The 12,246-nt window shown below is 40.0% G+C and overlaps 1 non-coding gene across 1 annotated transcript; it reads left to right on the top strand.

Annotated features, from left to right (window-relative positions):
• Positions 1-10,567: 10,567 nt before the first annotated feature.
• LOC112752791 (small nucleolar RNA R71) lies at positions 10,568-10,675 on the top strand. Its single transcript, XR_003177207.1, has one exon. It is a non-coding gene; the product is annotated as a small nucleolar RNA R71 (small nucleolar RNA).
• Positions 10,676-12,246: the final 1,571 nt, after the last annotated feature.

The raw sequence follows: 12,246 nt of genomic DNA, 5'->3' as shown, positions 1-12,246 counted from the left end.
TGATAAAGGCGTTGCAAGTATAGTCTTAACCAACCAGAAATTCGCTTATCAATTTAGAAAGGTTGTCACAAAAATTAAAATTTAAAATACTGGAGTATGAATCCCAGGTCGTCTCCCAACGAGTGCAGAAAGGTGTGCTATTTTATTAATCAGATATTTTAGAAAGAGTTTGAGTTGAATAAACAGGAAATTAAATTAGAGAAATTAAGTAATTTAATTAAAAGCCTTGACTGGGAGTAGATTAGTTGGAAGCCCTATTCTTGTTGCAGTACTCTCAAGATTAATTGATAATTGAAGGTCGTTCTGTTTAGTTATCCCTTACTAAATAAGGGAAAGTCAAACAAGTTGGAATGATGTTTCTACTCACAAGTCCCAATCCGCTTACTTGGAAGGATTGGCATTAATGACTAGAGAGCCATCCAACAATAAACCCAATTACAATTTCTCCTTTGAACATTCCAACTCAAGGGTTCCTTTCAATCAACTCCCCATCAAGTCAGGGAAATACTCGCTCATTGTGAATGTAGAACTCATAACATAGGAAAGGGAATTAAAGAAAGACATGATAAATAAAACTCAAGGAAATCAATTAAAAATAAAAGTAACTCTTGTATTAATAAATTCTAAAATAATCCAATAGTAAAATTATGTAAATTAAAGGACATGGAAGAGTAAAGCCAAGTAAAGAAAACAAACTAGAATGACGAAGTCTTGATGAGGTAATAACTCTTCTCAATATCCCAACGCAAAGAGCAATCGAAATAAAAATCCTAAGAACTATGAATGTGTAGAGAGAAAACCTAGAGGAGGAGTAAAACTAGATCTAAAAACTAAAAGCTGTGTAGAATGAATGTTGTTTTTCGGTTTCTGCATATTCTCTGGCTCTAGTCTGCTTTTCTGGGCTGAAAACTGGGTCAAAACAGGGCCCAAAATCGCCCCAAGCGAATTCTGTAAATTATGCAGATCGCGCATGACACGCGATCGCGTCATTCATGCGGACGCGTCATGCGGCGTTTTGCTTTACCACGCGGGCGCGTCGTCCATGCCTCCGCGTCACTTGTGCTATTCCAATCCGCGCGGTCGCGTGAGCCATGCAACCGCGTCACTGCGATTTCCTTTCTTCCGCGCGTTGCGTGAGCCATGCGGCCGCGTTACTTCTCGCTGGTCATCTCCTTAATTTCTTGTGTTCCTTCCATTTTTTGCAAGCTTCCTTTCCAATCTCCAACTCATTCATGCCCTATAAAGCCTGAAACACTTAACACACAGATCACGGCATCGAATGAAATAAAGGAGAATTAAAATACATAATTAAAAGTCTCTAGGAAGCAAGTTTTCAATCATGTAATAATTTTAGGAAGGAAATATAAATGCATGCTAATCATATGAATAAGTGGGTAAAGATCATGATAAAACCACGCAATTAAACACATTATAAACCATAAAATAGTGGTTTATCAACCTCCCCACACTTAAACATTAGCATGTCCTCATGCTTAGTTGAAGGAGATCAAATAAATGAGTAGGAACATGTAAAACTCATGCAATGCAATGCAACCTATATATATGAATGCAACTATATGATTTTTTTTGTCCACTTGATCAATAATAAATAAGCTCTTCAAAATAATTACAAATCAAATTCCACTAATTCAATTCTCATGCAGTAAGAATAGATAAAAATGCAAGAAGGCAGCTCATGAAAGCAGGGAATATAGAATTTTAAACATTGAACCCTCACTAATGATGTATGTACGCTCTAATCTCTCTGGTGTGTAAAGGGCAATCACTCTATCCTTCTCTAATCATGCTTTCTAATTTTTGTTCTTCTCCTAATCAATCAACAACATTTGATATACCAATGCAAACATCATGAGGTCTTTTCAAGGTTGTAATGGGCCAAGGTAATGGTAAGGATACATATATGGCTAAGTAAGCTTATAAACTGAATCTTTAATTAACCCAAGCTTTAACATAACCTATATATATACTCTATATAACTTTAGAATCCATACCTAGCTACCCAGAATTTCTCTTTCACATTCTATACTCATGTATCAACTTTTATTTTAATTTTATCATACATGCATTGACCTTTGAATTCTTAACTTAACGTTGGGGTAATTTTGTTCCCTTATTTATTTATTGAATATTTTTTATTTTTTATTTATTTTTTATTTTTTATTTTTTTTAATATAAGCATAAAAATAAACATAGCTTATTAATGCACATAGATTTTTAATTATTATAGTTTCACATGAGTAGGTATCCAAATTCCCATTATATTATCATGACACATTCCCTTATTATCTTTTGTTCCCATAATTTTCCATACTTAATTAGCACACACAATTCTATCTTAAGCTAACCAAAGATTCAGTTTGGGATATATAATTATTTTTCTGCTTAAGGCTAGTAACATGGTAAAATATAGAACAAATGGGATTTAAAGGCTCAAAGTGGCTAACAAAAGTAATTGAAAGGGTAGGCTAAATTTGGATAAGTGAGCTAAACAATTAATGGCCTCAATCACATGCAAACATATAAATATAATAAATATTGAACATATAGGATGAAACAAATATAGATTACAATCATAGAGAAGTAAACACACAAAAATAAAATAATTATGGTTAAATAATGTAACCATGCATAAAGGCTCAAATCTCACAGGTTGTGTGTTCTTTAGCTCAAAAATCATGTTCCAAATACAACTTCAAGCAAATTTAACATAAAAATTTAATTAAAATTAGTAAAATTTTGTTCCAAAACTAGATTCTTAGAAGAAACTTATTGTCTTTTCAATCAAGTGGAACATGCATGCAACTAATCTATTGCTATGCAATTTATCCTATTCTATAAAAGAAAAACTAACTAAATATCCTAATTTATTGGTGTTTAGGGAAGAGAAATTACCTCTGAAAGTCAGGTACTGACCGACCTCCCCACACTTAAGGCTTTGCACCGTCCTCGGTACCATCTGTTAGGAACAAGGGTGGGCTGGTAGCAGTATCTCCACAGTTGGGACCATCATGGCTCCCTGTGCTGGTAAAGGAAGTGGAGTCCGGGGTGTCTGAGTCCTTCAATTTTACCATAATCAGCTCCTTGAGGTATGTGAATTGGCGCTTGTTACGGCGCTCTCTCATCTTAGCTTTGTGTTCCTACCAATCCAACCTTTCGAGTATCTGATGGAGCAGTTGGTCTGTGGCAGGTGCTTGTGGTACGGAAGGAGGAATGTCCTGAGCCGGTTCAGTGGGCTGGCTTGTAGTGGCTGCTGAGGATCTGATATATATTTCCCATCAGGGACATATTGATCATCTCGTGGAAGTATGGCTTTGGTGTCCCCAGCTCTGAAGGAGACTCCGGCTGCTGAGACGATATCTGAGACCAAGGCGGGGAAAGGTAAGTTTCCCGCGATTTGTACGTGTCCCATGGCATTCCGGATGTGTCTTGGTAGGTTCAGAGGCTGGTCTGTAAGGATGCACCATAGTAGAACGGCCATGTCCGCAGTGAAGGAGGACTCGTGAGTGCTCAAAAAGACGTAATGGGACATGATCTGTGCCCATACGCGAGCCTCCAAGGTAGTGCTGAAGCCAAAATTCCCTTAGGGCAGGTACGATGGTATCTGTAGATCCGTCGGCTGCCAAGTAGTGCAATAACTCTGAGAATGACGTCCCAGTCAAATTGGTACATCTGGCGCTTGAGTGCGGCTTCAAACCTTATGGAATAGGGGGAAGACCTAGAGCTTTTTGAATGGCCTCTTCTGTAATAGGGACTTGCTTCTGACGGACAAAGACAGACTGCAGGGTTGGTAAGTGGAAGTTGGAGTAGAACTCGACTACCCAAGAAAGATTGACCTGCCTCGGCTGTCTCTGTAGGAAACCCCATTGTCTTTGTGCAATTTGCGGCTCAACAAAGGTAGCAATATGGTTTGGGAGGAGAAGAAGGTATTCGTTGTTGTAGCTCCTTTCTGCCAGGATGGGGAACATCTGCTCACAGTAGCGATTGGGAAATCGTGCAGTGTCCTTTGCTGGGAAGGCTTTTTCTTTATCATCAACCTTTATAATCCTCTTAAGTCTCTTTGTTGAGGGTTTAACCGCAGTTGAAGAGGGTTCTGCCACTAATTCTCTTTTTGTTCCTCTTCTTGCTATGGATTTGGGAGTAGCTTTCTCTTTTCCTTTCTTGGTGGCCATTCTAAAAAAGGGAAGAGAAAGTAAATTAAATTCAAAGAGATAGAGCAAGGAAGAGAACGGAAAAGGGTGGTTATGAATGAACAATAAAAGGTAAATGATGTTATCACATGGTCATGACTACATGTGGAAAGTCATCAATGAAAAATAGTTAGTGCATATGATGACAAGTGAATGCAAGGTGTTTATTGGCATGCTGGAAAAGGCATGAGTAGCATAGATCAAGCATCACTCGTAACAAACCATCACGTTTGTATTGACAATTATTTATAACGAATAAAATATAAAAGGGTTTTTGTGAAAAACGGGCATTTAATAGTAGAGTAGAATAATGGAGAAAAGTGCAAAATGCCATATGGGCTTTTTCACAAACACATAGCATGCATGGTGAAATAATGTATGGAAAGTATTAAATTGAACATGAAAGCAACCCTTTAAAAAGTAATATATAATTGCCAAACAAATTTAGAACAATCCACAAGCATATAATGAGAAATAATGACTCAAATAAATTCTAACACCAAGTAAAAAGGAAGAAAATATGAATAATAAAAGTAAAAAGAAAAGAAAAGAAGATAACATAGAAAAATAAGAATAAAAATAGAAAAGTAAGGACAGAAGAAGAAAAAGAAAACCTTGTTAATGGGGGAGAGAGAGAGAGAGTGAGGGTGTAAAAAGTGAGAAAGAAGGAAGAAGGAAGAAGGAAGGAAGAAGAAATAAGGAGGGAAAAGAGAAAATAGGATTTGAGGAGAAAAAGATAAGATAAGTGGCAAATCAGGGAAGTTGTGCGGCGCAATCGACGCGGTCGCGTAGGGCAAATGGTCACGTAGGCCACGCGGTCGCGTAGGGCACGCGGTCGCGCAACTTGCGCTGATACTGATTGACGGGTCGCGTCGGTCACGCGGTCGCGTGACCCGTTTTATGCCACTGGCGCGATGGCAGCCTCGCACTCGCACAACTCTCTGTTCAAAATCATTAATTGCCAAATATTGGATGACGCGATCGCATGGGGCATGCGATCGCGTGAGTGGCCATTAGAAGGATATGACGCGGTCGCGTCGGTCACGCGGCCGTGTGGGAAGGATTGTGCGTTCAGCACCAATCCAGCACCACTCTAGCACAACTTTCGGTCGTGCACCCTTTTGACGTCGAATTCTAGGGCACGCGGCCGCGTGGGTCAAGCGGTCGCGTGGGAGGCCAATGTTCCATGTGACACGGACGCGTCGGCGACGTGGTTGCGTGGGACAATTTGTGCCATTGGCACGCCTCCAGCCACGCTCCTGCGTGACTCTCTGTTTGTTTTTATTTTCTCCCATCTCCTTGCGACGCAGACGCGTCAATGATGCGGTCGCGTCGCGTAACCCCTTTTTTTTCAATTAAAAATAAAAGTATGTAAAAGCAGATGCACGAAATGTACTAATAAAGAGAAGGGTTATTAAATAGAAAAAACTAAAAATAAAGAAAAAATGATCATACCATGGTGGGTTGTCTCCCACCTAGCACTTTGCTTTAACATCCATAAGTTGGACGCTCCATTAGCTCAATCTTTGGCTATGTGAGGATCTTCCAAGAGGAAGATCTCGAGCTCCTTATTTTTCTGCATCCACTCTCCATGGTACAGCTTTAAACGATGTCCATTAACTTTGATAAGTTCAGAGCTGGAAGGATGGCTTAGGTGATAAACTCCGTACGGTTCGGTCTTCTCTACTCTGTATGGACCATCCCATCTTGATCTCAACTTGCATGGCATGAGTCTCAGTCGAGATTTGTAAAAAAGGACTAAGTCCCCAGGTTGGAACTCTTTTCTCTTAATGTGCTGATCATGTACAGCCTTCATCTTCTCCTTGTATAGTCTGGAGTTTTCATAAGCTTCTAGGCGAAGGCTTTCCAATTCTTGCAGTTGCAATTTCCTTTCAGCTCCGGCTTTCTCAATTCCCATGTTGCACTCCTTTACTGCCCAAAAGGCTTTGTGCTCGACTTCAACAGGGAGATGACAAGTTTTTCCATAGACTAAGCGGAAAGGACTCATCCCAATGGGTGTCTTGTATGCGGTTATGTACGCCCAAAGTGCATCTTGTAGCCTGGTGCTCCAATCTCTTCTATGAGGTTTGACTATCTTCTGCAAGATATGCTTTATCTCTCTGTTTGACACCTCAGCTTGCCCATTAGTCTGAGGATGGTAGGCTGTTGCAACCTTATGAATTATTCCATGCTTCTTTATTAATCCTGTTAGTCTCCTGTTACAAAAATGGGTGCCTTGATCGCTCACGATTGCTCGTGGTGATCCAAAGCGACAAATAATGTGGTTTGTCACAAAGAAAACAACAGTGTTAGCATCATCAGTGCGGGTAGGAATTGCTTCCACCCATTTGGAAATATAATCCACAGCTAACAATATATAAAAATAACCATTAGAATTTAGAAATGGACCCATGAAGTCAATGCCCCAAACATCAAAAATTTCACAGAAAAGCATAATTTGTTGAGGCATCTCATCCCTCCTGGATATATTACCAAATTTTTGGCATGGAAAACAAGATCTACAAAATTCAGCAGTGTCTCTAAAAAGTGTAGGCCACCAGAATCCACAGTCTAAGATTTTTCTAGCTATTCTTTGAGGGCAAAAATGTCCTCCACACTCAGATGAGTGACAGGCCTCTAAGATGGACTGGAATTTTGATTGAGGCACACATCGTCTAATTACCTGGTCAGTGCCACATCTCCATAAATATGGTTCATCCCATATATAATATTTAGACTCGCTTTTCAGCTTGTCTCTTTGATGCTTAGAAAAGTTTGGAGGAAAAGTGCGGCTAACTAGATAATTAGCTACAGGTGCATACCAAGGGACTACCTCGGATACTGCTTGCAGGTTATCAAATGGGAAATTATCAGCTATAGGAGTGGGGTCATCTGAAATGTGCTCAAGGCGACCCAAGTGGTTTGCCACTAAATTCTGGTTACCACTCCTATCCTTAATTTCTAAATCAAATTCTTGTAATAGCAGTATCCAACGTATAAGCCTTGGTTTGGACTCCTTTTTAGCTAATAGATACTTTAGAGCTGCGTGGTCTAAGTACACTACTACCTTCGTACCAAGTAAATAGGCTCGGAATTTATCCAGAGCAAAAACAATAGCAAGAAGCTCTTTCTCAGTAGTAGTGTAATTGGACTGTGCTGCATCTAGAGTTTTAGACGCATAAGCAATAACAAAAGGATCATTACCTTCACGCTGAGCCAATGCTGCCCCTACTGCATGGTTGGAAGCGTCGCACATTATTTCGAATGGCTGGCTTCAATCTGGTCCTCTCACAATTGAAGCTTGAGTCAGAGCGGTTTCAGCTTATCAAACGCTTGTTTGCAATCATCACTGAACTCGAACTCAATATCCTTCTGCAGTAGTCTGGATAAGGGAAGTGCTACCTTACTGAAGTCCTTAATGAATCTCCTGTAAAAACCTGCATGGCCAAGGAACGAGCGGACTTCCCTCACAGAAGAGGGGTAAGGTAAACTAGAAATAACATCCACCTTTGCTGGATCTACAGAAATGCTAGTATTAGACACAACATGTCCTAGTACAATCCCTTGTTTAACCATAAAGTGATATTTTTCAAAATTTAATACAAGGTTTGTACTGACACATCTATCTAATACTTTAGATAATCCATCTAAGCAAAGGCTAAAGGAATCGCCATAAACACTAAAATCATCCATAAAAACTTCCATACAGTCCTCAATAAGATCAGAGAAAAGACTCATCATGCACTTTAGGAAGGTAACTGGTGCATTGCACAAGACAAAGGGCATTCTCTTGTAAGCATAAGTCCCAAAAGGGCATGTAAAAGTAGTCTTTTCCTGATCCTCAGGAGCTATATGAATCTGGAAATAACCTGTGTAACCATCTAGAAAACAATAATGTGATTTACTTGACAGGCGATCCAGTATTTGATCAATGAATGGAAGAGGATAGTGATCCTTACGGGTTGCTTGGTTGAGGCGTCTGTAGTCAATACAGACCCTCTAAGCGTTCTGTACTCTGGTTGCTATGAGCTCTCCGTGCTCATTCTTCACTATAGTGACTCCAGAATTCTTTGGTACTACTTGTACTGGACTTACCCATTCACTGTCTGAGATGGGATAGATGATATCTGCCTCCAGTAGTCTGGTCACTTCCTTTTTGACAACCTCTAAGATAGTGGGGTTCAGTCTTCTCTGGGGTTGACGAACGGGCCTTGCTCCGTCTTCTAAAAATATTCTGTGCTCACATACTTGAGGGTTGATGCCTATTATATCTGCCAAACTCCACCCAATTGCCTTCTTGTGCTTCCTCAGCACACTAAGTAACTGCTCTTCTTGTTGAGAAGTGAGTTCCCTTGCAATGATAACTGGACACTGTTGCTTGTCCTCAAGGAAAGCATATTTGAGGTGTGGAGGAAGGGGTTTTAATTCTATCTTCTGGTCATGGTCAGGCTTTGGGTTGTCTGGAGCTGGCAACAATGGAAAAGCACTGTCATTGTCCTCTGAGAATGTCCCCACACTTGGACCTTTCCTGTGTGCTTCTCCTCTAATTCCTCCTGGTGAACTTTAGCTACAGTTTCATCAATGATGTCACACTGGAAGATAGAATGATCTTCTGGAGGGTACTTCATAACTCCATTCAGGTTGAAACTTACTAATCGGCCATCTATTTCAAAAGAGTATGTTCCTGAAAAAGCATCCAATTTGAACTTTGATGTCTTCAGGAAAGGTCTTCCAAGTAGGATTGATTATGGCTTCTCTGAGTCATTTTGGGGCATCTGCAGAATATAAAAATCAGTGGGGAATGTGAGTCCCTTAATGCCCACTAATACATCTTCAACAACTCCAACCGCTGTAATAATGCTCTTATCTGCTAACACAAAATGAGCTGCCGACCTTTTTATGGGAGGGAGCCTCAAAATATCATATATAGACAAAGGAATTATACTCACACATGCTCCTAAATCACACATGCAGTCAGGAATTATCACACCACCAATAGTACAATTAACTATACAAGGACCTGGGTCACTACACTTTTCAGGTAAACCTCCCATTAAAGCAGATATGGAACTACCTAAAGGAATAGTTTCTAATTCATTAATTTTGTCTTTATGTATACATAAATCTTTTAGAAACTTTGCATATTTAGGTACCTGTTGAATAACATTGAAAAGAGGAACATTTACCTCAACTTTTTTGAATATCTCTACCATTTTGGGATCAGGTTCCAGCTGCTTCCTGGGCTTTCTTGCAAGTTGTGGAAAGGGGATAGGAGTGGTGTCTTCTGCAGTATCTGCGCCCTATGGTGCTCCCTTCTGTGGTTGAAATTCTTCTTTTTCAGCTATGTCCTGTATGTCCTCTTCCTCTTCAGCATCTTCTATTTCCACTACCTCTTCAGCTGAGGCGTGTTCTGGTAGGCTTGGCTCCTCTTGATTCCTCTCCTGCAGTGTGGTTCTAGACCTCAGGGTGATGGCATTAATGCCACCCTTGAGATTGGGTAATGGTTGAGAGGAAATTCCACTGGAGCTCAAAGGCTGGTTATTGGAGTTATTCATTGATCCAATCTGTGAGACAAGAGCTTGCAAAGTAGCGTTCAGACCATTTAGAGTGGCATTAATGTTATTTTCCATGGTCTATTGTCTCCGATCAATGGATTATAGTAAATCATCATTAGAAGATGAGGAAGGATAAGTAATTTGAGAGGTCTGCTGTAGGGTATTCTGTGGTCCTTGGGACTGTCTCAGGTGAGGCACTCTGTAAGGCTGGTTCTGGTTCTGCTGCCTGTTGTTGTTATTATTCCACCTCTGATTTCCCTGATTGTCTCTACCTCCTCTATTGTTGATGTCCCTCCAATTCTGGTTAGAATTGTCCTGCCATCCATGGTTGTAATTGCCACCTTAATTGTACCCTTGGTTGGGACGGTCATAGAAGTTATGAGTGGCTGCTACGGTGTTGTCTTCCTGCTGGAGCTGCGGACACTCATCAGTATAGTGGCTATAATCAGCACAGATTCTGCAAACTCTCTGTGGGACTAACTGTTGGTTTTGCTGTGGTGGAGAAGGTTGAGCTTGCTGAACTTGTTGTTGATTCAATTGCATCTGCTTCAGCAAGTTGGTCATTTCACAGATACTCTGAGTTAGAGCAGCAGTCTCTCTGCTAGAGGATACTACTGCAACGGCTTTTGAACGGCCTTGTTTCTGCCTGTGATTCCGAGTAGATTCAGCTAAGTTGCTGATCAATTGCCATGCCTCATCAGTGGTCTTGTACTTTTTCATAGACCCATTGCTAGCACTTTCCAATGTGGTCTTATCTTGGGGCCTCATGTCTTGTGTGACATAACCGAGTAATACAATCTTGTCAATCATATGGTGGGGGCATGCTTCTAGAAGATTATTGAAGCGCTCCCAGTATTCATAGAGAGTCTCAGATTCATCCTGAACAATCATGGAAATGTCTTTCCTCAGTTTATCAGTAACTTCGGCTGGAAAGAATTTTTCCAAGAATTCCCTTCTCAGTATATCCCAGTTGGATACAGTTGTTACTGGTTGAGTGTAGTACCACTCTCTTGCCTACCCCTCAAGAGAAAACGGGAAAGCTTTCAGCAAAATTGAAGTTTAATCTGCACCATCACGCCTGACAGTAGAACAGGCTGCTTGAAAATCTCTCAGGTGCTTGATAGGCTCTTGAGCAGGCAAGCCATGAAACTTGGGCATCAAATTGAGCAGTGCGGTCTTTATTTCAAAGTCTGTAGCCACCGCTGGGTGATGCGCTTGAAATGGTTGCATTGTAAAATCAGGGGCTCCAGCCTCCTGGATAGTAACTCTCCTAGCTGCTGCCATGTTACCTGCACGTAAATCAACCAAATCAGTAGAACGGGGGCTGGTTTCTTTCTCAAGTGACATTTCAGATCCGCCCTCAGAAAGGACTAACCGACGCCGAGCTTGCCTTATTCATGAAAAAGTTCTTTCAATCTCAGGATCGAATACGAGCAAGTTTGGATCAGGAAGTGAACGCGTCATCTAATGAAAGAAACAAGCAGCTCAGGGTAGCAAGATAAAATAAAATGCAAATAAATAAAATCCAATCAATAACTTTAGCACTCTATTGCAACTCCCCGGCAACGGCGCCAAAAATTGACGTTGCAGAAATTGGCTAATTAAGAATTGATATAAGTTGTGCGTTGCAAGTATAGTTCTTAACCAACCAGAAATCCGCTTATCAATATAGAAAGCTTGTCACAAAAATTAAAATTTAAAATAATGGGAGTATGAATCCCAGGTCATCTCCCAACGAGTTGCAGAAAGGTGTGCTATTTTATTAATCAAATATTTTCAGAAAGAGTTTGAGTTAAATAAACAGAAAACTAAATTGGGGAAACTAAGTAATTTAATTAAAAGCCTTGACTGGGAGTAGATTAGTTGGAAGCCCTATTCTTGTTGCAGTACTCTCAAGATTAATTGATAATTGAAGGTCGTTCTGTTTAGTTATCCCTTACTAAATAAGGGAAAGTCAAACAAGTTAGAATGATGTTTCTACTCACAAGTCCCAATCCGCTTACTTGGAAGGATTGGCGTTAGTGACTAGAGAGCCATCCAACAATAAACCCAATTACAATTTCTCCTTTGAACATTCCAACTCAAGGATTCCTTTCAATCAACTCCCCATCAAGTCAGGGAAGTACTCGCTCATTGTGAATGTAGAACTCATAACATAGGAAAGGGAATTAAAGAAAGACATGATAAATAAAACTCAAGGAAATCAATTAAAAATAAAAGTAACTCTTGTATTAATAAATTCTAAAATAATCCAATAGTAAAATTGTGTAAATTAAAGGACATGGAAGAGTAAAGCCAAGTAAAGAAAACGAACTAGAATGACGAAGTCTTGATGAGGTAATAACTCTTCTCAATATCCCAATCAAAGAGCAATCGAAATAAAAATCCTAAGAACTATGAATGTGTAGAGAGAAAACCTAGAGGAGGAGTAAAACTAGATCTAAAAACTAAAAGCTGTGTAGAATGAATGTTGTTTTTTGGTT

This window comes from Arachis hypogaea, chromosome 15 (genome assembly GCF_003086295.3).
Source record: "Arachis hypogaea cultivar Tifrunner chromosome 15, arahy.Tifrunner.gnm2.J5K5, whole genome shotgun sequence".
Classification (NCBI taxonomy): Eukaryota; Viridiplantae; Streptophyta; class Magnoliopsida; order Fabales; family Fabaceae; genus Arachis; species Arachis hypogaea.
Note: the sequence above shows the minus strand (reverse complement) of the source record. Positions and strands in the feature narration are given on the sequence as shown.